This window comes from Chrysemys picta, chromosome 3, assembly GCF_011386835.1.
Source record: "Chrysemys picta bellii isolate R12L10 chromosome 3, ASM1138683v2, whole genome shotgun sequence".
NCBI classification, from domain to species: domain Eukaryota; kingdom Metazoa; phylum Chordata; order Testudines; family Emydidae; genus Chrysemys; species Chrysemys picta.
In genome coordinates, this window is record NC_088793.1 from 100,251,958 (window position 1) to 100,278,872 (window position 26,915).

The 26,915-nt window shown below is 41.8% G+C and overlaps 1 protein-coding gene across 50 annotated transcripts in view; it reads right to left on the minus strand.

Moving 5' to 3' along the window:
- The window catches only part of EPB41L2 (erythrocyte membrane protein band 4.1 like 2), a 238,808-nt gene that overhangs the window by 103,681 nt on the left and 108,212 nt on the right, over nt 1-26,915 (minus strand). The gene's annotated exons all lie outside the window — the stretch shown is intronic.

Here is a 26,915-nt window from a genome sequence, read left to right on the forward strand (position 1 = left end):
AGGGAGTAAGTGAACCTCTTCCCATTTGCTGCATACATTTTTCTAGTGGAGTCTTTTCTACTGCAAGCAAAGATGTTCTGGACTGCTAAAAAGCAAGGTCTGTCTGTGGTTGGTAGCCATCCAGCATATAATATAAGGGGTGAGTCAATTCAGAGACCTTGGCACCATGCAAGTCAGAGATATCCAGAAGGAAATAATGGCATGGACTGACGAGAGAGCAGCTGCATTCACTAGCTTGTATGAGATTTGGTCATTGCAAATCTACATCTTAATGACAAAACTATGAATCCTCAACTCAAATGTTATTTTTACCTTAACTTATAGATGTGAAATCTGAAAATCCACCAAAGGTATAGACCGACATCTAAATGCCTTAGGCTATGTCTACATTCCACTTATGTCAGCATAATTTATGTCTTTCAGGAGTGTGAATATTCCACCCCCGCGCAACATAAATTATCCCAGCATAAGTGGTAGCGTGCAAAGTGCTATGTTGATGGACAGCTTCTCCCACCAACATAGCTACTGCTGCTCGTTAGGGGTTGTTTAATTATGACGACGGGAGAACTCTCCCCCGTCGGCATAGAGCAAATACACAAGAGATCTTGCAGTGGTACAGATGTGCCATTGTAAACTCTAGTGCAGGGGTTCTCAACAAATTTTTTGGTGGCCTCAGAGTGCGGCCACCAACTCTTGCTAGTGGCCGCTATTGCAATTTTAACTAAAATTCCTAATTAAGTTTAGGAAAGACAAAAAAATATGAACATGTACAGGTCCAAATCATTGCAATTTATGTTGGGATTTTTTTGCAGACTCAATAATAAAAATAATGTACACTTGTCTCTATTCTTTACTGGACCTAAGCAGAATAGAAACACAAATAAGGTACTTTACACATTCTTGACTTTTTTGTTGTTGCTGTTGTTCATTTTGCTTTTTTTTTTTTTATAAAAACTTGCTAGCTAGTAAGTCTGCTGCTGTGAACAGTGATATTAACAAATATACAAATATCACTGTTCACAGCAGCAGATTTATTCAGTCCTGACAAGCCCAGGGACACATTAAGCCCTGGATGGAGAGATGGGTAGGAAGATGGTGGGGCCCAGAGGTGATGGGGAGAATGGATTGGGGGGCCGGGGGAGGAAGTGGTGGCCAGGGGAGAATGGATGGGAGTGAGCCCAGGGCCGGAGCCTGTTGCCCACCATCCCAGGGAAGGTGGGGACCTCACTAGCAGCCTGCTACTCCAGCATGTGTCCCCCCAGAGGGGGGTAGGACCCAACCCTTGCTGGCGGCCTTTGGGGAGGGGCCACTGTTTTGCCCTCCTCCTCCATCACTGCCCAGGAGGCTGTGGCCGCAAGAAAAGCCCCTGGTGGTCACATGCAGCCACAGTGGCCACATTTGAGAAATGCTGCTCTAGTGTAGACATAGCCTTAACCTTAGACTACCATGGTAAGTCGACCTGCGCTATGCAAATCCAGCTACGTGAATAACGTAGCTGGAGTCAACGTACCTTAGGTCGAGTTACCACAGGGTCTACACCGCAGGGGCGTGGGTCGATGGCAGAAACTCTCCCGTCAACTTACCTTACTCTTCTCGTCAGGGGTAGAGTACGGGGGTTGACTGGAGAGCAAGCTGCTGTTGATTTGGCAGGTCTTTACTAGACCCGCTAAATCAACTGCCGGTCGATCGATCTCAGAGCACCGATCCCAGCTGTAGTGTAGACGTGCCCTTAGAATGCAAATGCCTCAAGGAAATACTTGGTATTAAACATAATGGATTTATAACAAATGCCAAGATCTGTCAGAGTTCAATAAGTCCTATCTTCAGAGTTATCCAGAAAAGAAGATTGAAACATCTGGGTCATATGTTGAGAATGAAGTTGTAGGCATGCCATTGGGCAACTCAAGGAAAATACAAGGGGGCCAACTGAAATAATCTCTCTTTTAAACATTACTTAGAGATGGAAAACTTATGAGACTAACAGAGGAAATGCAAAAAAAGTGGTGGCACAGGGTAGACAGGGATGGTGGAGTCCTGTTCATACACTAAGCAACATTTGATGAAGGAGGAAAGATTCAAATTAAGAACTATGAAATGACAGCCATTACACCACAATTCATCTGTTAGCAAGCTTTTTGCAAGTGTATCTGTTTGCGACAGGTTTTGCTTTTAAAACATACTGTCATCCAAAAAAAAAAAACTTGATTTTCTAAGGGCAGGTCTATGCTTAAAACGCTGCAATGGTACAGCTGCACTGCTGCAGCACTTCAGTAAAGATAATGTTTTCACCCCTCAGCTCACATACTACACTGACAGGAGAGCTTCTCCCATCGGCATAGTTAATCCACTTAGGTGAGAGGTGGTAAGTTATGTGCCGTCTACCCTGGGGGTTAGGTTGGTGTAACTGAGTCACTTGGCTCCAGTGATCAGCTTCTCTCTGTCTGCTTTCAGAGACTGGTGCTATCTAATTGCTCTATACCTCAAAAGCACTCACTTGTGAAGACCAACAGTGCTCAATTTTTTCACCTATCCTTTTTATCTGGATGAAGGAAGGAGGGTGGGAGGGGAGAGAGGAATGAAAATAATATGAGCTACATCAGTCCACTGTAAATTATGAACTCAAATTTTTGAGCGTCACATAGTATAGGCGTATGACCTAAAATGTAGGATTAGGGCAATCAGCAATAGGAAGGGGGCAGAATTAAGGCTGTTTAACAGTCAATTCAGAGCCTTCCAAACTTTTGGGTTTCTTCACTTTTGTGAGCAGAAGTATGGTTGTAAAGACATTCATAACTGTGTGTGACAAAGTTGTGCCTGAGAAATAGAGAGAGATTATACTTTTAGGACAAATCCACCTGTGACACTTTGGGAATTCACCCAAATTAGTAAGGGGCTGTGTCACTTCCTGCCCCGTAACCCTGGGTGCTTCTGTGCTTGCAGGTTTGCCTCAAAGTCCTGACACCAAAAGCCTGCTCACAATACAATGACCACCCCCGGGCTTCCACCAGACTGCTTACTCCTTGCAAGGTGACTCCAGCAGCCCCTCCAGTCCCAAGTCTTCCCAAAACCATCTCCTCTGCAGTGCATAGCCCCTCTCACTGCAGCACTCACAATCTTATCAGTTTTGCTGCTCCTTTAAAGAAACCGTACACAACACCAATCTTTTAGTTTGGTTGAGGATTTTACTCTTCATTCTGAAACACTATATTGAGATGGTTCAATAATAAAACAAAATTACGTTTGTTAACAGAAAATAAACATTTAAGTGATACCAAGTAGAAGGAACTGAGTTAGAAATGGTTACAAACAAAAGTAAAAATACACTTAAGACTAAAACTTAACCTATGCTAGAGCCTTTTGTTCAAAGTAATTTTCTCACCAGAGTTCTTCCAGCATGACTGGCCAGTTCTTAGCCAGATTCCAACACAGAGCTCAAAGTGCTTGGTTTCTTTGTCTCTTCAGGTGAAGGATGCCAAAATGTATGTCTCTATTTATATCCTTGTTTTCAAAGTCAGGAAGCCCTCCTGGGGGCTCAGTTTGCTGTGTCCACCAGGGATCTGACACCATGTTAATTTTTGCAGTCTCCACCCTCTGTCAGGATAGTTACTTAACTATCTCCCCCACTTGCTAATTTGATGGCTTTGCTTACTTTTTACGTAAATGTACTTCCATTGTCTCCATTGCTCAATTTACACTGGAGACACATTCAAGCAGGCAGAACCACATTCCTTTGTCTAGGGCAGGGTGCTTTAAGCTCTACTTGCCAAACACATTTTAAGAACATATTGGCAGCACATATTTATAATTTTTCATACATCACCAATACTTTCACAACACAATAATATTAATGGCCAGTGTGTTACCAGTTCTCATATGATACTTTACACGACACCTTTTCTACACAGATTATGACAACAGTTGAGTTGGGGTATACTCAGTTGGTCAGACCAGCTGAGACTCACTGCAAGATTCCAGGGAGTCTCTTGCTCTCTGGCACTGGAGTGCTGTTAGGGATACACCATGTATAGATCTATTTTGACAGCCTACCTGTTAACAACGGGTCGTTACTGGGTCATTAAAATATTTAAAATAAGCCAATATCTCTAAGCATCTATGCTAAATTATAGTAAAGCTGTATCTTCATAAAGCTACTAGCCAAAAATCATGTTAGAAATGTGTGTCTTTCCCAATATAATCCACTAACAAAAAATAAATAGGCCCCTGATGTTAGAAGTAATTGACAAGCAAGATATAATCTTAAAATATGCTTTTAGGCTCATTGTGTATCAAAATATAACTACTTGTTGATTTTTTCCCCCTACTTCCCTAGCTTTTAGCACCCAGCGGTGTAGAGTCAACTTTCAAAGCAAAACAGCAATAACCTCAGCAGGAAATGTCTCAATTATAAAAGCACAGTTAGTATATTGTTCATGAAAAACTGCAGCTTTGAATTTTTTGGTGGAGACAAGATAGCAATGCTGTATGTTTCACACTTACACTCTTCAATAGTAAGAAAATTTCTGATAGCTTCTACATTTCTTTAGGAACTATAATGGCGAAGTTTTGACTAATATAGAGTTTCAGCACTTTAAAAAGCATATTTTCTGTTACACCAAAGAACAATCATACCTACTACAGCAAATTATGTCCACTAGTTCAGGACTGAGTATATTGTAGTCCCTCATTTCATTATTCTATTACCGCTTGTCCAGAAGTATTTAAATGACCTCATCCCTAATATTAGCAGTGCTTCCAGCAAGTTAACTCTTAGACGAAGTACTCCTCATCCTCAGTAGCACCAAATAACTTCCCGAATTGCTTCCTACAAATAAAATCCAAGAAAGGAATAGGATACTTCAGAAGACTAGGGAAATTCAGATAAACCTGATATTTTAAGGTATCTGCTGCTTTAGCATTCCTCCTTCAACTAGTCCAGATAGATGAAGCTGCGAACAGCAGTTCTAGAAAACAAAACAATCAATACTATCTTGATGCAAAATAGCTGCCTGAAAAGTAGGCCAAAAGAAGTAGCCATACAAGACGCCACATCAAATTTAGTGTTGAAAGAACCCCACAGTTGCTCCTTTAACTATTTCATCCAATCTTGCCACTAACTGTAGCTAGGACCCCGCTGTGCTGGGCTGGGCACTGTACAAAACAGAAAGACAGTTCCTTCCCCTTATAATCTAAGTATAAAACAAGAGACGACAGCTTGATACAGACAGACCAACGGGAGTACAAGAAAACAATGAGACAATATTGGTCAGAATGTTAAGCAGCAGTCCCAGCACACCAGCATCTGAACAATTGTCAAGGTTTTTGTAGGTATCATGGCAAAGGAGAGAGTTTTAGGGAGGAATCTGAAGGAGAACAATGATCTGGCTTTGCAGAGGTTTATGGGGAGTACTTCTCAAGCATGAGAGGCAGCAAGGGAGGAAGCCCAAAAGTGCTTGTTTGAAAATTTAACAAGTAAAAGTATGGAGGCTGGGGTCACGGGTCAACTGGAGGTGGAAGTTGACTGAGAAGTGGTAGGGTAAAGATAGATCATGAAGGGCATTGGAAGTGAAGACAAGTAGCTTATGATTGACATGACAGAGACCGGGAGAGGGGTGGTCAAAGCAATGAGATAGGAAAATGATCTTTGCAGCAGCATTCTGAAGAGGTACGTGTGGGGCAAGATTGCCTTTGTCAAGAGTTGCAGTAATCTAGATCACGAGAGCCTAGATGACTGTTTAAGCTGTGTGGATGGATCATAGAATATCAGGGTTGGAAGGGACCTCAAGAGGTCATCTAGTCCAACCCCCTGCTCAAAGCAGGACCAATTCCCAACTAAATCATCCCAGCCAGGGCTTTGTCAAGCCAGGCCTTAAAAACCTCCAAGGAAGGAGATTCCACCACCTCCCTAGGTAACACATTCCAGTGCTTCACCACTCTCCTAGTGAAATAGTGTTTCCTAATATCCAACCTAGACCTCCCCCACTGCAACTTGAGACCATTGCTCCTTGTTCTGTTATCTGCCACCACTGAGAACAGCCGAGCTCCATCCTCTTCAGAATCCCCCTTCAGGTAGTTGAAAGCAGCTATCAAATCCCCTCTCGTTCTTCTCTTCTGGAGACTAAACAATCCCAGTTCCCTCAGCCTCTCCTCATAAATCATGTGCTCCAGACCCCTAATCATTTTTGTTGCCCTCCGCTGGACTCTCCAATTTTTCCATATCCTTCTTGTAGTGTGGGGCCCCAAAACTGGACACAGTAGTCCAGATAAGGCCTCACCAATGTCGAATAAAGGGGAACGATCACGTTCCTCGATCTGCTGGCAATGCCCCTACTTATACAGTGCAAAACTTAGATATAGCCTAGATCAAAGGACTTAAAGAGGTCTGACTCAGATGATCCCCCAGGTTATGGGGCTGAGTGAGAGGAAGGTGAGGGTGTCCAAAGTGAACAATAAAGAAAGTAGCAGAGAGGGCGGGGGGTGGCTCCAGGTGACATACTGTGGTTATTGAAACTGAGCCCCCTCCCCCATGCACTGTGAGTTCGAGCCCTATACTTGGCAGTGTTCAGGGAATGTGTGTTGTACATGTTCCTTGCCTTTTGTTGTGCATTCCCATCCCTTTAGAGGTTTTCCCTGAGATCACCATTTATGGCTTATCAAAGTGTTCTAAAATCCACATGCAGACTGATTTTACTTAAGAAGTGCTGTCAAGTAAATTAGCATGAAATTAAATTGAAGGAAGATGAAAGAGTAAGCAATTAGGGTAATGTAATCACCTCAACTATTTCCTAAGCAATAGGAATGAGTATAATCAAAAGGAAAGCAAGTCGCTGGCTCACTTGATCAAGGAAATTTTGATGCAGAGTCCTCCTAATGTGAGCTGCTCATAACATTTTCAGATTATAACAACTTTTTTGGTGGAGACATAGGAATACGAGTAGATGGAGCAATGAGGGGAAATCGGGAGGCTGCTGGAGCTATGCAAGGGAAGTGAAGGTTAGAAAGGTGCAGGATCTGCCCTTTTTGGCCTGAGCTCTGGCACAGTGATCGCAGGACCAGCACACTCCTAGATGAGTGCTCTTATTAGAGTAAAGGATCATCCACACAGTTTTTGAAAACCCAGTTCAGTAACTAGATTTTTGATGAAAAACTGGGTTTCCAAAAAAGTAGTTTTTCTATGATTCCTCAACAAATCGGGGATCATCCTCAAAAGTGACCTTTGCTCTCTGGGTACTCAGAGGTGCTGACCATAAACAGGGAAAGTTGGGTACCTTTTCTTCCAGTGACATACCTGAAGGAAAGTACAGCAACAAATCCCCCCATAATGCCTCCCCATGGCTGCTCCAGCAGGCTGAGAGAGATAGACTCAGGCGCTCCCCTTATATCCACTGCTCCCCAATCAGGGGAGGGAATACTGAACTCCCTAGCATCCCCTTACTCATTCCAGCACAGGGGAAGGGCTCCTGGCTCACCCTTTTCCCCTGTCCCCAACGCAGCTGCTTCTAGGGGGGAAAGAGGATGTCAGAGCAGTGCAGGAGAGCGTGGGGAGAAAAGGAGTGGATCAGAGCCGTGCAGTGACGGGAGGACATAGGACAGATTCAGCAAAACCTCCCAAACTTCCCCACCTCCATACCCTCATTTCCATTCCCACTTCAGAACGTGTCCCCCACAGTGCTGAGGCCTAGGGTTGCCAACCTTCAATCACACAAACCCAAACTCCCTTGTTCCATGCCTTCCCACTCCATCCCCGCTTGCTCTCCCCCACCTTCACTCACTTTCACCAGGCTGGGGAAGGGGGCTAGGGTGTGGGAGGGGGTGTGGGATCTGGGCTGGGGGTTGGGCCGAGGGGTTCACAGTGTGGGAGGAGGCTCCGGGCTGGGGCAAGGGGTTGGGGTGCAGGAGAGGGTGTGGGCTCAGAGGGAGTTTGGATGCAGGAGGGGTTCAGGGCTGGGGTAGGGGTTTGGGGGTGCGGCAGGGAGTGAGGGCTCCGTCTGGGCGATGCTTACCTTGAGTGACTCTCGGAAGCGACCGGCATGTCCGGTTCAGGGGTGGCCCGGCAGCCCTGCATGCTGCCCCCGCCTGCAGACACCACCTCCGCAACTCGCAATGGCTGTGGTTCCTGGCCAATCGGAGCTGGCGCTCAGGGCAGGGGCACAGACCCCCTGGCTGCCCCTGCACCTAGGAGCCGGACATGCCAGCAACTTCTGGGAGCCACGGGGAGCTTGCCTTAGTCCTGCTGCACTGCCGACCAGACTTTTAGTGGCCTATTAAAATCTCCCGGATTGCTTTCAATAGCCCTCGGGAGATCGATGCTGATTCCAGTAGACTCCCAGCCAATCTGGGAGCAGATTGGAGTTCTTGTTTCCCCAAAATATCCCCCCAAGTCCCTTCACCCCCTTTCCTGGGGAGGCTTGAGAGTAACCAAGGTGAGCACAGACCAGACCCTTGGGTTTTTAGTGTCCTAAAAACTCGATCAGATTCTTTAAAAACAGAACTTTATAATAAAGAAAAAAGTAAAAGAAGCACCTCTCTAAAACGAGGATGGAAGGTAATTTACAGGGTAATCAGATTCAAACAAACACAGAGGATTTCCCCTCTAGGGAAAAGGTTACAAAAACAGGGATAAACCTCTCTCTTAGCACAGGGAAAATTCACAAGCTAAAACAAAAAAAGATAATCTAACGCATTTCCTTGCTATTACTTACTATTTCTGTAATATTAGAGGCTTAGTTCAGAGATGGCTTAGGGGAATTAAAACCAATAGCAAGAGCTTTTATAGCCATATAAATAGGAAGAAAACAAAGAAAGAAGTGGGACCGCTTAAGACTGTAGATGGAGTGGAGATTAAGGATAATCTAGGCATGGCACAATATCTAAATGAATATTTTGCATCGGTATTTAATGAGGCTAATGAAAGGCTGAGGAATAGTAGAAGCGAGATGGATGGGAATAAAGGAGTGGGGATTGACATTACTGTATCCGAGGTACAAGCCAAACTCAAACAGCTTAATGGGACTAAATCGGGCGGACCGGATGATCTTCATCCGAGAATATTAAAGGAACTGGCGTGAGAAATTGCAAGCCCGTTAGCGATAATTTTTAATGAATCTGTAAACTCGGGGGTGGTACCGTTTGACTGGAGAATAGCTAATGTGGTTCCTATTTTCAAGAAGGGGAAAAAAAGTGACCCAGGTAACTACAGGCCTGTTAGTTTAACATCTGTAATATGCAAGATCTTGGGGAAAAAATTGAAGGAGAAAGTAGTTAAGGACCTTGAGGACAACGCCAATTGGGACAAATTACAACATGGTTTTACGAAAGGTAGATCATGCCAAACCAACCTGATCTCCTTCTTTGAGAAGGAAACAGATTATTTAGATAAAGGAAATGCGGTGGATCTAATATACCTCGATTTCAGTAAAGCGTTTGATACGGTACTGCATGAGGAATTATTGGTTAAATTGGAAAAGATGGGGATCGATATGAAAATCCAGAGGTGGATAAAGAACTGGTTAAAGGGGAGACTGCAGCGGGTCGTACTGAAAGGTGAACTGTCAGGTTGGAGGGAGGTTACCAGTGGAGTTCCTCAAGGTTCGGTTTTGGGTCCGATTTTATTTAATCTATTCATTACCGACCTCGGAATCAAATGTAGGAGTGGGCTGATAAAGTTTGCGGATGACACAAAGTTGGGAGGTATTGCCAGTTCGAAGAAGGATTGGGATATCCTGCAGGGAGATTTGGATGACCTTGTAAACTGAAGTAATAGTAATAGGATGAAATTTAATAGTGAGAAGTGTAAGATTATGCATTTAGGGATAAATAACAAGAATTTTAGTTACAAGCTAGGGAAGTAACGGAAGAGAAGGACCTCGGAGTCCTGGTTGATCGCAGGATGACTATGAGTCGGCAATGTGACGTGGCCGTGAAAAAAGCTAATGCAGTCTTGGGATGCATTAGGTGAGGTATTTCTAGTAGGGATAAGGAGGTGCTGGTTCCGTTATACAAGGCACTGGTGAGACCTCATTTGGAGTACTGTGTGCAGTTCTGGTCTCCCATGTTTAAAAAGGATGAAATCAAACTGGAACGGGTACAGAGAAGGGCCACTAGGATGATCCGAGGAATGGAAAAATCTGTCGTATGAAAGGAGACTCGAGGAGCTCGATTTGTTTACCTTAACCAAAAAAAGGCTGAGGGGGGATAGGATTGCTCTCTTTAACTATATCAGAGGGATAAATACCAGGGAGGGAGAGGAATTATTTCAGCTCAGTACTAATTTGGACACGAGAACGAATGGATATAAACTGGCTGTCGGGAAGTTTAGGCTTGAAATTAGACAAAGGTTTCTAACCATCAGAGGGGTGAAGTTTTGGAACAGCCTTCCAAGGGAAATAGTGGGGGCGAAAGACCTCTCTGGCTTTAAGATTAAGCTTGATTAAGTTTATGGAGGGGATGGTTTGATGGGATAAAGTGATTTTAGTCAATAGGTCAATAACGTGCCATCGCTGGTAATTAGCAACAATGGTCAATGATGGGATATTAAAAGTTACTACAGAGAACTTTTTCCAGAGGGTCTGGCTAGAGAATCTTGCCCATATGCTCGGGGTTCAGCTGATTGCCATATTTGGGGTCGGGAAGGAATTTTCCTCCAGGGTAGATTGGCAGAGGTCCTGGAGGTTTTTCGCCTTCCTCCGCAGCATGGGGCAGGGGTCGCTTGCTGGAGGATTCTCAGCGATTTGAAGTCTTTAAATCATGATTTGGGGACTTCAACAGCTGAGTCAAGGGAGAGAATTCTTCCAGGAGTGGGTGGGTCAGCTTTTGTGGCCCGCATCATGCGGGAGGTCAGACTAGATGATCATAATGGTCCCTTCTGACTCTAAAGTCTATGAGATGTATTTTCCCTGCCCTGGTTCCTCGCTGACCCGGAGAGAACACCCAAAGACAAAACAAACAACCTTCCCCCATAGATTTGAAAGCATCTTCTTCCCTTATTGGTCCTTTTGGTCAGGTGCCAACTAGGTTATCTGAGCTTCTTAACTGTTTACAGGTAAAGGCGGGATTTTATACTACCCTTAGCTATATGTTTATGATATCCCCTTTTTACAGCGAGGCAGCTAATACATACAGAATTAAGATTCAAAGTGGCCACTAATTCCGGCTGCCCAATTTGAGATACCTAGGACCTTATTTTTCAAGTACTTTGCATTATATAGTATAGCACAGCTCCCATTCTCTTCAGTTGCAGCTGCGAGTGCTCAGCATTTCTGCAAATCAGATCGTAGGGTCTCATCAGGCACCCAGAAAATAAGGTACATGTGATTGGTGACCACCTTTGAAAAGCTTGGTTTAAGTGATTTGCCCAGCATCATTTAGGAGCTCTATTGCAGAGGCAGGGATAGAATCCGATTTTCCAGGGCAACAGTCAACTGCCTTAACCATAAGACTGTCCTATCTCCTCCTACGATCCCCTGCCTTGGTCACTACCGACCTTCCAACTTCTGCAACAGTATGAAGCAGGGGTCACAAAGATTATGGATTTCTACATTACTCAATCCCAATTCATCCCCAGAGTAACTCCATCCAGCACACTATGATTATGTAATCAAAGAGTGTATCCTAAAGCATTTGCATTAAGGTTGCACACACAGCCTTATTTCCTAACATCTGAATGCTTGATTTGCAATCTTAAAATTGTTCTTTCACTATAGCTTATGTGTAATAGTATTTGCATTGTGGAATCTCGTCACAGCTCCATACTTAAGGTACAAACCTGTAGTCAGAGTAAGTGCTATATAATACACTTGTGAGAATTTACAAGTAAATCCATTAATTCGTTTATGAGATTAAAGTGAATTTAAGTAGTTTAACATCTGTTTCAGTCTTCATCCCAAATGATCTTAATATCTGAACACAGACTTCAAAAATTTTAATACAGTTAAAATTAACTGAAGCCTTATACATATGCTATATTTCAAGAAATAAGGTTGTAATTAAGCTTAGTTATTAACAAATGTTTCTAGTTATGATTATATAGGCTACAATCAGGTGACGGTAATCCTCAAATGCAGGCCACTGAGACAATTAACTCAGCTAATCACTACTCTTCTTCTGGAGTTAATTTGCATGCAACAATTCTATTGGTTATAATTAAGGCTACGATTTAGTCACGGGTATTTTTAGTAAGACTCATGGACACGTCACAGGCAGTAAACAAAAATTCACGGCCAATGACCTGTCCACAAACTATAAATACCCCTGACTAAATCTTAGGGGGGAGGGAGAGGGGGGAAGAGAGAAGAAGACTGCTGGAGGGAAGTGCCTTTAAATATTAATTTCTAGAAAGGATTTAAGTTGCTACTGTCCGTTTCAGAGTAACTGCACTTGTATTTCCTTCTCTGTGGTCCCTCAAGAGCACCCATTTAGAGGTTTCTAGCTCCCAGTTGTTACCTCTTCCGGACAGAGGCCCACATCTCATTCCCTTCTGATCAGGGGTTTTAAAGCTGCACTGCTCCCTGCCTTACACTGCAATATCCCCCAGCAAACCAGACTAACTGGCCAGCACCTTCATTTTGCTTTCTCTCAAAGGGCCATGCCCAGTGTATTGCCCGCAGCTACAAGTTACTGCACAGCTCCTTCTAAGCAAACACATTTATTCTTATGGTAAAAGCATTACAGAGAAAACATATTAAAAAGAACCTACACGCATGCTAGAAAGCTTACCAGAGGTTACCCCAACCTTGGGCTCTGATAGATTTTAGTCCTCCATGGTTCTTTCCATGTTTACAAGATCATCCATGCCACATCCAGAACCAGAACTATGGGCAGATCAGCCATTTTCTTTATACAGCTTGGGCCTCTGATCTTGGCCTTCTGTAACAGGTAATCGGCAGATAGTGACCCTCTACTCAGGACATAGCTTCAAAAGGCTGGGTTTTTGCATAATAGGAGTTGGGGAATTTTCATTAACCTTTCTCTAGGAATTTCCCAGGAAATCCGCTTCATATTTATTGTCAAAAGTTCATACCTCTTCAGCATATTTTCAGTATAGTCTTCTGAACTCTCAGGTCTCACATCTCCCCCCTAGAGAGATTACATACAATCCAAGCCCAAAATACTACATAAACTTAATAAAATAAGGCCTTCCAAGGATATTGCAGGAAATTGCCATATCTGACACTACTACTAAATTTTTTAAATCATTAAAAATATCATAGCACTCTAGATATTTTATTTAGTGTAACTTTAATAATTTTGAAAAACAAGGACATTCCAAAACAAAACAAAAATCTATTCTACACTAAGATCAAGTTAAAGTTGAGCATACATATAAGCAACTTAAAGGGAAAAAAAACACCGCAAAATGTTGTAATTAGCTTAAAACCAATCACTGATAAATCAGGAAATTTTAAATTAAGGTTAAGGTTAACAGAAATCATGTTAGGGTATGGAAGTGCACAAGTTAAGATTACCTTAACTCTGCTATGCAGTGACACAATGAAAGAGAAGGGTTTTGTTTTTTGTTTTGTTTTGTTTTTTTAAGTGTTAAAACTAATTTTAAAGAAAGATTAGATGTTATCTAGTTTGGGACCACAAACTTCAAAATGCCTTAACTAAGGGCTCTCATAAATTATGCTTGAATAAAGACTTTGAGTGGATGAGTCATTACACAAACTAAAAACTCTTTCCCCATGCTATTTCCCCCCCTACTGTTACTCACACCTTCTTGTCAACTGTTTGAAATGGGCCATCCTGATCATCACTACAAAAGTTTTTTCTCCTGCTGATAACAGCCCACACATACAGAGGACATGAAAAAAATGAGAGTTGTCATACCAACTTTAATGTGACTAATATATATATCTTCCTACTGTTTTTTTCCACTGCATGCATCTGATGAAGTGGGCTTATGTTCAACTAAATTTGTTAGTATCTAAGGTGCCACAAGTACTCCTCGTTCTTTTTGCCAATACAAACTAACACGGCTTCCACTCTGAAAATGTGTTGCTTCTGTAGACCGACCTTATTTCACACACCAGGGTCTCCCTCCTTGCATCCCTCCATTCCCCCACTACCCTCCCATCCCCCTCTATTCAAGGACTCCCTTCAACTCCCCTCCACCAGGAGGGCTGTGTGCCCCCAGTCTCCCCACTGCCAGAAGTGCTGTGTATACCCAGTCTCTGCTCTCCTACCATATCAGGGTCCCCCATTCCTCTTACTTTCATGGCTCAGTGTGCACCCCCATTCCAACTTCACCCAATACGAGGGGCTCTGTGTGGCCATCTTCCCTACTGCCATGGGTTCTATGTGCCCCGTCCCCACCCATTCACCTATACCAGGGTCTCCCACTGTCCCATGCCAGGGGTTCTGTGTCCCCATCCCTCATATTACCCCATACCTAGAGTCGCTCCCCCCATCTTCCCCCAACCATAGCTTCTGTGTTAGCCATTCTCCCTACCCCCTATGCCAGTGGCTCTTTGTGTAGGAACTTTCTACCCCTTCCTCCACACTAGCATCTCCCAATCTTCCTACAGACTACAGGTTCTGTATGTCCCATTCTCCCACCCAGGATACCCCTCTCCCCCACGCCAGGGACTATGTGCCTGCTCCCAATCCCCTCTTCCTCACCTTCCCTTCAATGGCAGGGGCTCATTACCCCCTTTCCCAATACAAGGATCCCACAATTCCACCCATGTCAGTGGCTATGTGTATGCCCCCGTTCGCTCATCAACACCACCATAATTCTTCTGAACCGGAGATAAGTTAGTCAGGGTATTAACCTGTTAAACTATTAGAAGGACTAGCAGAGCTGAAATAGAAGTATTGTTATTGCTATGCTGAAAGGAGTTAACAGTTGCCATCAACCAGTTTGATCTATAGACATTTGCAGAGGTACTTGAAGCTGTGGCTGTGCTAATCAGATGCCAGGGACATCATGTGTCCCCCCATTTCCTCCTTCTCAGCTTCCTGATTCCCGTCTCCCGAAATCAATCGGGTTTTGTCCACTGATGCTCAGAACATTCTCTGAAGTTTTAGAATTGATCAGATGAGACATTCAAAAGTTACTGTGTTACATACAGAGAGAAATGCCCTTGAGTTGACTGTAAAGCTTTGCAAGCTTGACCAATCATAATTGCATTGTTTTTGCATGGCACTTACTACAAATTATCCCTGGGTCCTTCAGCATTCAGTTGAGACAGAATGGAAACTCTATAGCAGATCTATTTAAATTTAATTGCTTTTAAATTTAATGTGTGTTTAAAAAAAAAAAAAAAAAAAAAAAGTTTGATCTGAAATAAAACAGCCTATCTCTATATTAAATTCAGTTCTATGTACAATTCTCAGTATAGCACCAATGTTTACATAAAACACCACACAACTGCATAATAAAAGACCATTTACAAATTTTCTCCTGAACTGAATTCTTTCCCAAGTTTATAAAAATATGAATTCACGTTTTCAAATGAATTAGTTTTTGCATTTTAAATTAACTAGTTACCTAGAAATAGCATTAATGTTGTGAGTTAATACTATTGTTACCAACTCATATAGCAAAACATGTACTTTTAAAATTATTGTCACATGCTGTCCCATTTCATCATTTTTAGCAATTTGGTATGCACATGAAGGAGAAACTAGAGGCTAATTTACAGAAGTGACTACCATATAGCTTGGTAGCTTATGCTCCAATACATCTGTTAGGCTTAAAGGTGCCATAGGACTCTCTGTTGCTTTTTACCATATATTGTACACTATAATTACAAAATCCAAATTAAATTATCAACACATCCACAGAGTAATGCAATATAGAATCATTCCTACGAACTACAATAGCTGGCTGCAGCTTTATTCTTGTATGTTGGTTCCATGCTTTCCCCAACCCACATCCCCAGGCTTTTCTCACGCTAGAGCAAACAGATTCCACCAACCATTCACTGATGAGCACTGGATCAAGCTGGGAAAGTAAAAAGCTTTTATGACTATAAAAGGGTTATAGATCAACAGTAATGCACCGGTATTTAATTTATTTATTTTTAACTAACTCTGAAAGGAATGGCGCTAACAAACATTCATCAACTAGTATAAAATGCCACTGCTGACTTTTAGCCACAATTCCAACAACAAAATGATACATGATAACTAAGCCCAAATTTCAAGTTTTCATTGTGATTATGCAGCTCTTTATCAACTAAATAATGCTGTCAGAAAACAGGATACCAGCCAGCCACACCCCTCTCCAGCGCATCATCAGAGATCTACAACCTATCCTGAAAGATGATCCTTTACTCTCACAGATCTTGGGAGACAGACCTGTCCTCGCTTACAGACAACCCCCCAACCTAAAGCAAATACTCACCAGCAACCACACCTCACTGAACAAAACCACTGACCCAGGAACCTATCCTTGTAACAAAGCCCGATGCCAACTCTGTCCACATATCTAGTCAAGTGACATCATCATAGGACCTAATCACATCAGCCATACCATCAGGGGCTCGTTCACCTGCACATCTACTAATGTGATATATGCCATCATGTGCCAGCAATGCCCCTCTGCCATGTACATTGGCCAAACCGGACAGTCTCTATGCAAAAGAATTAATGGACACAAATCTGACATCAGGAATCATAATACTCAAAAACCAGTAGGAGAACACTTGTCTGGCCATTCAATGACAGACCTGCGGGTGGCTATCTTACAACAGAAAAACTTCAAAAACAGACTCCAACGAGAGACTGCTGAGCTGGAATTGATATGCAAACTAGATACAATCAACTCAGGATTGAATAAGGACTGGGAATGGCTGAGCCATTACAAACATTGATTCTATCTCCCCTTGTAAGTATTCTCACACTTCTTATCAAACTGTCTGTAGTGGGCTAGCTTGATTATCACTTCAAAAAAAAATTGGTTTTCTCTTACTTAATTGGCATCTCAGAGTTGGTAAGACAACTCCCACCTGTTCATGCTCTCTGTATGTGTGTATATATATCTCCTCAATATATGTTCCACTCTATATGCATCCGAAGAAATGGGCAGTAGCCCACGAAAGCTTATGCTCTAATAAATTTGTTAGTGTCTAAGGTGCCACAAGTACTCCTGTTCTTTTTGCGGATACAGACTAACACGGCTGCTACTCTGAAACCTGACTAAGAAATGTATCATTTCACATTAGCAAGCAGAGAGTTGCCCTCATCTCAGCAAGCAAACTCTTATTTCAGCTTAATCTTCTGGTTATGGGGGTGATAATTAGCTAACAGCAGTGGGGAGGGAGAAATTATCTGTATCATTAAAACAAATAAAGCTTGAATGTAATGAATTTTAAGATTTCTGCTCATTTTTGTTCTCTCCCTTGCTCCAGGCAAAGTAACACAAACCTAGATTATTTTATTTCAATGGGGTGGAAATGAAAGAGTAATTCTAATCCAAACCAAGAAAAGAGCAGAAAAACAGTAATGTATTAATAAAGCCACAGCTTGAATCTAAAGAGGGTTTCTGTTTGTTTGTTTTAAAATATAAAAGTGAGTGTGATTTAAAAAACTCACTGTCAAAAAAATCAGGTCATTATTGCTTTTACTAAGTAATTAATTTCACAAAGTATTGTTCATCTTTATTTTGCTACCAGTAAGGAATATTTACTTATACAAATAATAGCTTAATTACAATAGAGATGCTAACAGTGTACAGTAAGAACTGCAAAGAATGACAGTTTCCAAGAACTCAACATGAAAATCTGCTCCAGGCTGAAACTTGGCTTAGAGTCTCAACCAGAAGGAAGTTGGCTTTGTGTGTGTTTTTTTGAGCAACTGTGTTTAAAATCCATTTGGCTCTATTTGGACAGTTATTTTGTTGCATTTAACCTCCTCTACCCCCCCCCCCAATTAAATAGTAATTTAAAAACATCTATATGTTTTCTAGATACCATATAGTACTTTGTAAAGGAGAATTCAAAACATAATTTAGTCAAATATGAAATATTAAAGGACTCAAAGGACTAGTACCGGGAAGTATTAAAACCCTTTGAAGAGACCTGCTTCTTAAATATCAGTTACCTTGTGAAGTAGCTTTATAAAGGCTTTTACTACCATCCTTGTGGTAATAAGAAGTATATAGAATATTCTGCATACTGTACAAGTGCAAAAATAAGTTGACATTATAGGCTGACATGGGTTTATAGTAGTCAGTGTTGTCTGCTCCTGTCCCACATTTTTATATTTTTTGTAACAGGTATGGCTAAAGTAATTGACATTCTTATTTAAATATCTATGTTGATCTCTGACTTTGTTCCGTTTTCATTAATTTCTGCTTCTATCCCCCAAGGTAGCTCTTAATTCATTATAATTGCAATTATATAAAATTGCCGTGGCAATTATAGTTGATATTTTTAAGCAAAAATTAATTTGATTCTGCTCAAGTTTTAAACAGTTCTAATTTAATTGTGTTATAGGATGAAGATGTTGCAGATATGAAAATCCCAACTGTAAATGCATGTCCCAGCCTAACTGCAAAAAGCAAGACATTTTAATTAACACATTACAGAGCTAATCCATTTATGTACTCAAAACCTAGTTTTCATGCAAACATGTCATTCTGCATTACCTTAAATCTAAATGACATTTATTTACATACCGTACATCTTCAGATTTCAATGTACGATTCTGCTTAAACATTGCTCCATTTATGTATTTTTTCGTGGTTCTAACTAATATTTTGGAGAAATCACCAAGAAGCACTGTTGTGGGTCTTCATCACATGATTATGTAAACTCTTATTACGATGTGTTTTTGTAAAGCTATTAAACACATTTTGTACAAAAAGAAATTAATCACTCTGTGCAGCAAATTCATCCTAGGTATATTCTCACATATGTTCCATGGAAATCCATAAGCATTTCCTTTAAAAAAATATTTTAAAAAGAGCTTTGTGTGACAAAACCCCTGCCATTTTAGAAATTCTGTTGTTGGTAATTACTCATTTTACTCTCACCCTCGAATACTCTCCTGTACCTTAAATACATGCATGCATGGGGTGCAACAGAGAGCAAAACCCCCAATATAACAGCTTTGTCTCTTTCCTCTGAAATCAGAGGGGATTTGTGGAGGACAGGAGAAGCTGACCATATCTTACTCTTCCAATCATGTTAGAAGTGCAATATATGAGACTGACAATACGGAAGGCCTCAGGGAGCACACGTAGAGAAATGAAACCAAAAACTAAGTGAAGGGTGAAATCCATGAAACTCCACCAAGATTGGCCTAATACTGTCAGTTCCTTGGAGGTGACAGCTCCCTTGGCATGTGTCCTGAATTAGAAAAGAATAAGAAGTAAACTCTTTCCCAGATGTTGGGTGAGCAACTACTCTTAAAAACACAGTTAGCAGCAAACCCTGAATTAAACTGAATATGGCTTTTCATTTTGCAAAAAGAGAAAGCACAACAATATAAAAGGTTCCTAATTAGTATTTCTTTTACAAACATTGCTGCTGTTGCTGCTTGTGTGGAAGTATACACAGGCTGGAAATCAAAACACATTGCGGAATGCACGCATATAGAGGGTATGCCTCCAAGCCAGAGAGTCTGGGGACAGCAGCAGTCAGAGGTAGCAGTTGTTGCTCTGTAGAAAGGATGCCTGCATTCCATTTCCCTGCAGGCAGGAGAGAGCTAGTGCTTATTTTTCCAGTATGAAGAGAAAGGGGGGCAAGAAGGAAGACTCTACAGTGTTAGACAATGGGTAAGAATTTGTAAGTAAGGTAGCCAAGAAAATACGTCTTTTTAGAAGGTAGAAGTGGTTAAAGAAACCAAAATTACAAAATGAGATTGTTTGCAGAGAGCATCCAGCACCAGGAGGAACACAGGGGGACTCATACATATGGACATAAAAATACCAAGAAAAATAGTGGTGATACATTGGTGTGGACAGAAACACTGAATAAATGACGGTGTTCAACTTGTACAATATCAATTACTTTTTTTAATGTGAAATTACACTTTATCATAGTAAGAGTATCTTTATCTACATCTCATTCTCTCTATGCAGAATTATGAAACAAACATAGAAAGTACATTTGCTCACTATGTGCTCTCTTCATTTAAGTATTGAAATACAACCAAGCACCAGGATTTCCAGCAAATACAGATAGACTCAGTGAACCTAGTGCTACAGAAAGCAAAGTTTGGGTCCTAATTAAAAAAATTTAATTCAAAATTATATTCTAATTAAAGAGGAAAAAAGCTTAGTAGCTATTTTTAAAAGGAGTAAGCTTTGTACAGCTTTATCTTCACATTGATTGCTTCTATAGTTTGAATTTCTTAATAATGGTACTATTTCCACTTATTTGGCAGTGCAATGAAACAAAAGAAGGAGCATCTATTAGAGCCATAAAGATCATCCAGTATGAGATTCTAATGAATGTTTTGGGAAACAATTCTTTTTAATAGGGTGATCAAAGCAGTAGTTATGGGTGGATTTTTTTTTGGGGGGGGGGGGGCGCGCAGTGAGGAGGGATACAGAAAACAAAAACCCTATCTGGCTACACATAATTAGAACATAGGAATGGCCATACTGGGTTAGACCAAAGGTCCATCTTGCCCAGTATCCTGTCTTCCAACAGTAGCTAATGCCAGGTGCCTGAGAGGGAATGAACAGAACAGGTAGTCATCATGTGATCCAAGCCCTGTCGTCCAATCCCAGCTTCTGGCAAAGAGTATGTTTGTATAATCTACCTTTTGACAGTATTCCTCCCCCTCTCCCCCCCAAGTAAATATGCCAGATTGTTCAAGTACATGGTTGACATAGGCCAATAGTCTTCCAGTGGTTTTGTAGAGAAATAATTTCAGCTTTGAGATACACTATGAATTTTCCATTAAATAAATGGAGTGCTGCTAAATGTGTGGGAGCACTTTTAGATGAGTGTAGCATAAGAGCACATCCATTTCAGTTGCACAAGATAGTTTCAAGAACAGCTCTCTAGGGAACAATCTTCTTTATAATGTAGTTAAAGCTTCTTTTTCTCTAGGAGGAAGTTTCAGATACTGCAGCTGGGTCCTGAACTGGAGAACACCTGATCTCCATCTGTTAAGGACCATCTGTTCCTGTCCCCCAAAACACATTTTCAAGTTGGCAATGTATATTATTTCTAAACTAGAGAGTTTAATACCTCAAGAGATTCAATAAACTTGTACTATGAAATGTCTGCTCAAAAGATATAGCGTACATATTATTCTGAAGGTTGAAGTGGTTCCACGGATGGAAGCTCTTTAAAAAAAAAAAAAAAATCATCTATGTCTTTGCACCCTACCTGAAGCACCCTGGGCACAGTGTACTGGAGAATCCCTTGAAACTTCAGGATATGGTGTAAAACCTATCATTGGGCAGGCATTTCTTATGAAAGAAACAGAACTGGACCCTTGAAAATTTAGAGGTTCTAAAAACAGACAAAGGGGGAGAGGACCACATACCCCATTTTTATTTACATAGTTAATGTCTGTAAAATGTGCCCAGACATGATTTTGACAAGCTCAAATGTTTGTATAACAAATTTAATAAAAACCTCAATGCCCTCCCCCAAAAAAGAGGTTTAAACTTATGCTTGATGAACACTTAGTCACATAAAAATGTTGCAAGTTTCTGTACAGAGTTCATTTCTTGGACCATGAATCCCCCATGGTTCTGACAGAATGGCTTTGGCTTTAACTCTCAAAGGTGCCACAGGACCCTCTGTTGCTTTTTTGGCTTTAACTGAGCAAGTTGTTCCTATCTGGGAGTAAACCTCTCCTATTTATGTTACAAAGTACCTAACTACCATGAAATAGAAAGCTGCTTTGACCCTATCCTTTTGTTTGGTTTGGTGCATGCTCACATGTTTTATCAGCATCTAATTTCTCCCTCTGGCAAGTTATTTATAATTCTGTATTGGGTAAATATCAGCTAGGATTACTTTTTCCTAAAACTGCCTTGATACGTTTTCCACTCCTCCAAGATGCAGGAAATTGCTTCTCTTTATGAAGTTTTCCAGGAAATACTCCTTGGGTCTCCCCCCGCCCCGCTTCTTTGATAGCCATGGATTTGACTCCTATCTATATATGATACATTAAGTACAAACACCAGAGCTACACAATGATGCTTTAAAATTACCAATATTTCTCAAAACACTTTCGTGTCTAAAGAGTGAGTGATTAGTGCTGCTTTGGCTAATTCCATGATATGCTGACTGTACCAATGCTAGCAAGCACTGAAAACCTAGCAAACTGTTTGCTCTGTTTTTCTTTACTGTATGGGAAACAATAACAAATGTGCTGAAAAGCTGATATGTTGTGATGATGGTGCACCACAACTGAAGCATACAGTGCTATTGTAATATTCCACCAAAAACACATCAAACACATGGAAGCAGAAAAACTGGGCGAGAGGAAAGGAAACAAAGGCAGACAAGGAATGTGAGCATTAGAGACCACATACTGATAAACAGCAACCCAACCAAATGAAGCTGGATCTAAAATAACTGCCTAATATAGCTAGACTAGAGCAAGTTTAGCATTCTGTTTTGAAAAAAAGTTGAAGTCAAGCTAAATGTTAAGTTTCATCTTGACCAGTCTAACTAGAATGTAGTTTTCTGACTCCAAACAACAGGACTTAGAAATCAAATAATTAGATTTATATTTTAATTCCCTAGACTAACATCCTAATATAGCTTTCACACTATAGTTTATAAATAGGCAATTCAACTTTGGGATGGAAAGTAGTAATTAGTTTGCACTAGCAATACTCTGCAGTTTAAAGAGGGAAATAACTAACTGAGAGCTACAGGAAACATTTTATGTAGGCAGAATATAACTAGTTTAACTAATCTGGCCAGGACAACTGCTTTGTACACGCGATTCAGATGCCAGTGTTGCATTCTTATACGAGTTTTATATTGGTTTAAGTCCACGAACATCAAAGGAATTATTCCTGATTTACATCAGCATAGATTAAAATGACGACTGATCAATCCCCAATAGTCTACACTTATGCCTTGGTGAAAGAGGACTAGGAACACTTTCAGAAGTAACAGGTACTAACCTTTCCATAACTTGGTCTTAGAGATGTATTGCACATGTCCATCCCACTGACTATGTGTGTACGCTCCAGTGCACAGTTGGAGAGTTTTTCCCAAAAACAGCAATACCTGTTGTGGTGGCATGAGCATCCTCTCCTGCCTCGCACCCTGCACGCAGGCATAAAGGATTGGAGCCACCACTGATCCGACTAAGTTCCTTCCTGTCGGGAGGGTCCAAAAGACAGAAAACGAGAGGGGGTTGTGGAATAGACGTGTACAAAATATCTTGAAGAACTAGGTAACTCACAAGCAACCCAAACTGGAGGTGGGTTCGAAGTTTATTTGAACAGGGACTGGAGGACCATTTGTCCAAATTTAACAGTCTCTAGATTGTTGAGAGAGAGAGAGAGCGTAAGCGAGCGCGAGCACAAAGTGAGAGGCAAATATGTGACACGATGACCCTCTATCAGGTAGCCAACTGGTAACCTAGGCAAACAACTAGATATCAAAAATGATATCCTTTGAGTGGAACAGGACTTCCTCTCATTCTGTTCATTGTACTTGCGGACAATTGAGTAGAAAAGCTGAAAGATTTAGTCAGATCCAGATAAAACTCTAAAGCAGTGGTCCCCAACCTTTCCCTGTGGCGGGCGGTGGACAACTAGCCGCCGAGAAGCGGCAACGCCAAGAAGTGTCGCCGCCGAAATGCCGCCGAGTAGCGTCATCAATGACGTAGCTGCCGAAAATCAGCAGCATTTCGGCGGCAGCGCTTCTTGACATTGCCGCTTCTTGGCAGCATTTCGGTGGCTGCTTGTCCAGCGGCCAGTATGCGGGCGCCATGGCGCCCGTGGGCACCACAGTGCAGACCCCTGCTCTAAATCTCTTCTAACGTCCGGAGTGTAAAATCTCTTCTAACCATTATTACCAGGAGGCTTTGGGAAGAAGGTTGGTAAGAAAATTGCTTGTTTAATATGAAGTGTTATCCACCTACATAAGAAACTTTGGGTGAAGACGAAGGAAGACTTTGTATACAAAACTGTATACAGAGGGTCTGATACTAGTGCACTCAACTCCCCGTCTCCTGGCTGATGGCTACTAAAAATGCTACCTTCATTGAAAGGTGCAACAGACAGTAGGTCGCTAGAGGCTCGGGGGGAGTGGGAATCAGCTTTGTTAGGATCAGATTCAGGCTTCGGGGGGGTGGGAGGGAGAGGAGGGAAATAGGGTTCTGTATGTGCAGAAATAGCCTGTCCAATCCCTTTAAAAATCTTACAGACATTGGGTAGGAGCAGTTAACAAGTAGATGGAATGCCGATATAGCTACCAAGCGTACTCTGATTGAGCTAAATTGCCAATCCTTGATTTCAGGGACAGAAGATTATTCAGCACACAACTGAATAGAAGTAAGGACTGAGGAAACCTCTTTAGGTTAGGACCACACAGAAAATCTCTTTCATTTAGCCAGATAAGTAGTTCTAGCTGATGGTTTTCTACTATTCAGCAGCACATTCTGAACTTCTCTAGAGCAGGACTCCTTCACCAGTGTTAACCATGAAGACTTCAGGTAAAAGGCCTGAAGATTACAGGAGGTGGGGGGAGATGGCGTGAAGCGAGTGTGACTGAGGGGGGACTGATTGATAGGTCTAAGAGCTCTGAAAACTAGCATCAGGGCTGGCTCCAGGGTTTTGGCCGCCCCAAGCAGCCAAAACCAAAAAAAAAAAAAAAAAAAAAAAAAGCCGCGATCGCGATCTGCAGCGGCAATTCGGCGGGAGGTCCTTCACTCCGAGCCGGAGTGAGGGACCATCCGCCGAATTGCCGCTGAATACCTGGACCTGCCGCCCCTCTCCAGACCGGCCGCCCCAAGCACCTGCTTGAGAAGCTGGTGCCTGGACCCGGCCCTGACTAGCATTGACTGGGCGATGTCAAGGCAATCAATATAACATAGGCCTTGTCCTGCTTGACCTTGCATAGAATCCTGGGCAGAAGAGATATATGGGGAAAAGCATATAGGAGAGACACTGACCACAGCAGCAGGAAAGCATCCATCAATGAACCCGCACTGTGGCCTGCCCGGGAGCAAAACTGGTGACATTTTCTGTTGTCTTTTACTGCAAACATATCCATTTGAGGAGCTCCACAGAGGTGGAAAACGGTCCATGCCATGTCTGGGCTGAGGGACCACTCACAATGATTAACAACCTGCTCAGGTAATTGGCCAGCATATTCTGAGACTTGGGAGGCAGATCGCTTTCAGAAGTTGCTGATAAAGTCTCAAAACAGAATTGCTTCCCAGCAGACTAGTGAGGACCAGTTCCCACCCTGTTTGTTCTAAAGAGGATGGAGTTAGGCTGTTCTCAGTGGTTGCTTCTTGTTCTGTCATCTGCCATGGTCTCAAATTGCAGTGGGGGAGGTCTAGGTTGGATATTATGAAACACTATTTCAATAGGAGGGTGGTGAAGCACTGGAATGGGTTACCTAGGGAGATGGTGGAATCTCCATCCTTAGATGTTTTCAAGGTCAGGCTTGACAAAGCCTTGGCTGGGATGATTTAGTTGGTGTTAGTCCTGCTCTGAGCAGGAGATTGGACTAGATGACCTCCTGAAGTCTTTTCCAACCCTAATATTCTATGATAAAACATGGCTGTTAGACTGTCAGTCAGCATCAACTTTCCCAATGTGTGGAAGGAATGCCAGGCAAGATAATTCAATAGCTCGCAACCAAGGGCGCCGGAACTGGGGAGGCCAGGGGCCATGCCCTCCCCCTTTTTGAAAGTGGACAGGCCTGGTCCATCTACTTTTTGCCATGGCCCCCCGCCCGATAAGTAGAGGGTCCATGGCTGCCGGCCCACTCCAGCTTCTGGTTTGGCCAGGGACAGGGTGGGGGTGTAGGGGCACTGGGGAAGGGAGTGAGTGGGAGGTTAGGGGCAGCTCTGTCTTTTATACCTGCATGAGGCAGCAGAGAGGGCTCGTGCTGCCACGACTGGTACCACTAAAGGGAAAAACTCTCTGACAACTGTGCACTGGAGCACATGCACACCTACAGTGCAATGGACGTGTGAAATCAAAGAAGAACAATCAGTTGTGCACTTTGCTGAAACATGTATCCACCACGTGTGTATACACATAGCATTTTCCATACCTAACCCATATTAACTTCTTTTGAGGTAAACAGAGCTAACAACTGAGTTTTGTGGGAGGAGAAGCTGAGAAATGCCTTAAGAGATTGCATAAGGACTAGAAACATTTTAACATTTACCTTTTCAAAATATAAAGCAGTCTGTGAACCAAAAAATAAAATAAAATAAAATCCACACAATAAGCACATACCTAGTCCTATCTCCCCTAGAATTAAAGTTCTGTAAGCTTGTGGTGCAAAAAACTGTTTATTCAATTCCCACTGTGGTCTGACTTTTATTAAGAATGTAATTCCTCAAGGCCAGAATCCCATTTAAATTTTTTCTTTTGGTTAATGTAATGTAAATGTACATTTAACTACAACTGAAAATCTAAATACAGCAGAAATCAATTTAATGTAGACACCATTTTTACTCTGCCTGGCAGTAAATATGCAAAAGAATGCTCAAGTATTAGAAAAATGAGCATCTACTTTTCCTTTATTACCTTAGCATTTCCTGCTTTTGTCAGTTACTTAAGGCCAATTTTAAATATGGAAAGAAGCATAAAATTTGCAAAAAATTTTGCAAATTTTACTAAATCAGTAGTGATCTGCATTAAATCTCACAGTTAAACCAGTTAACACACGGTCTAGAGTTCTTCATTACACCTATGAACTAATTCTAAAAATCAAATTAAGCCCAACTTTCTAGTTTGTGGTTAAACACTTCTTTTAAAATAAAATACTGTTTTAAGTACAAATAACAAAAGGCAG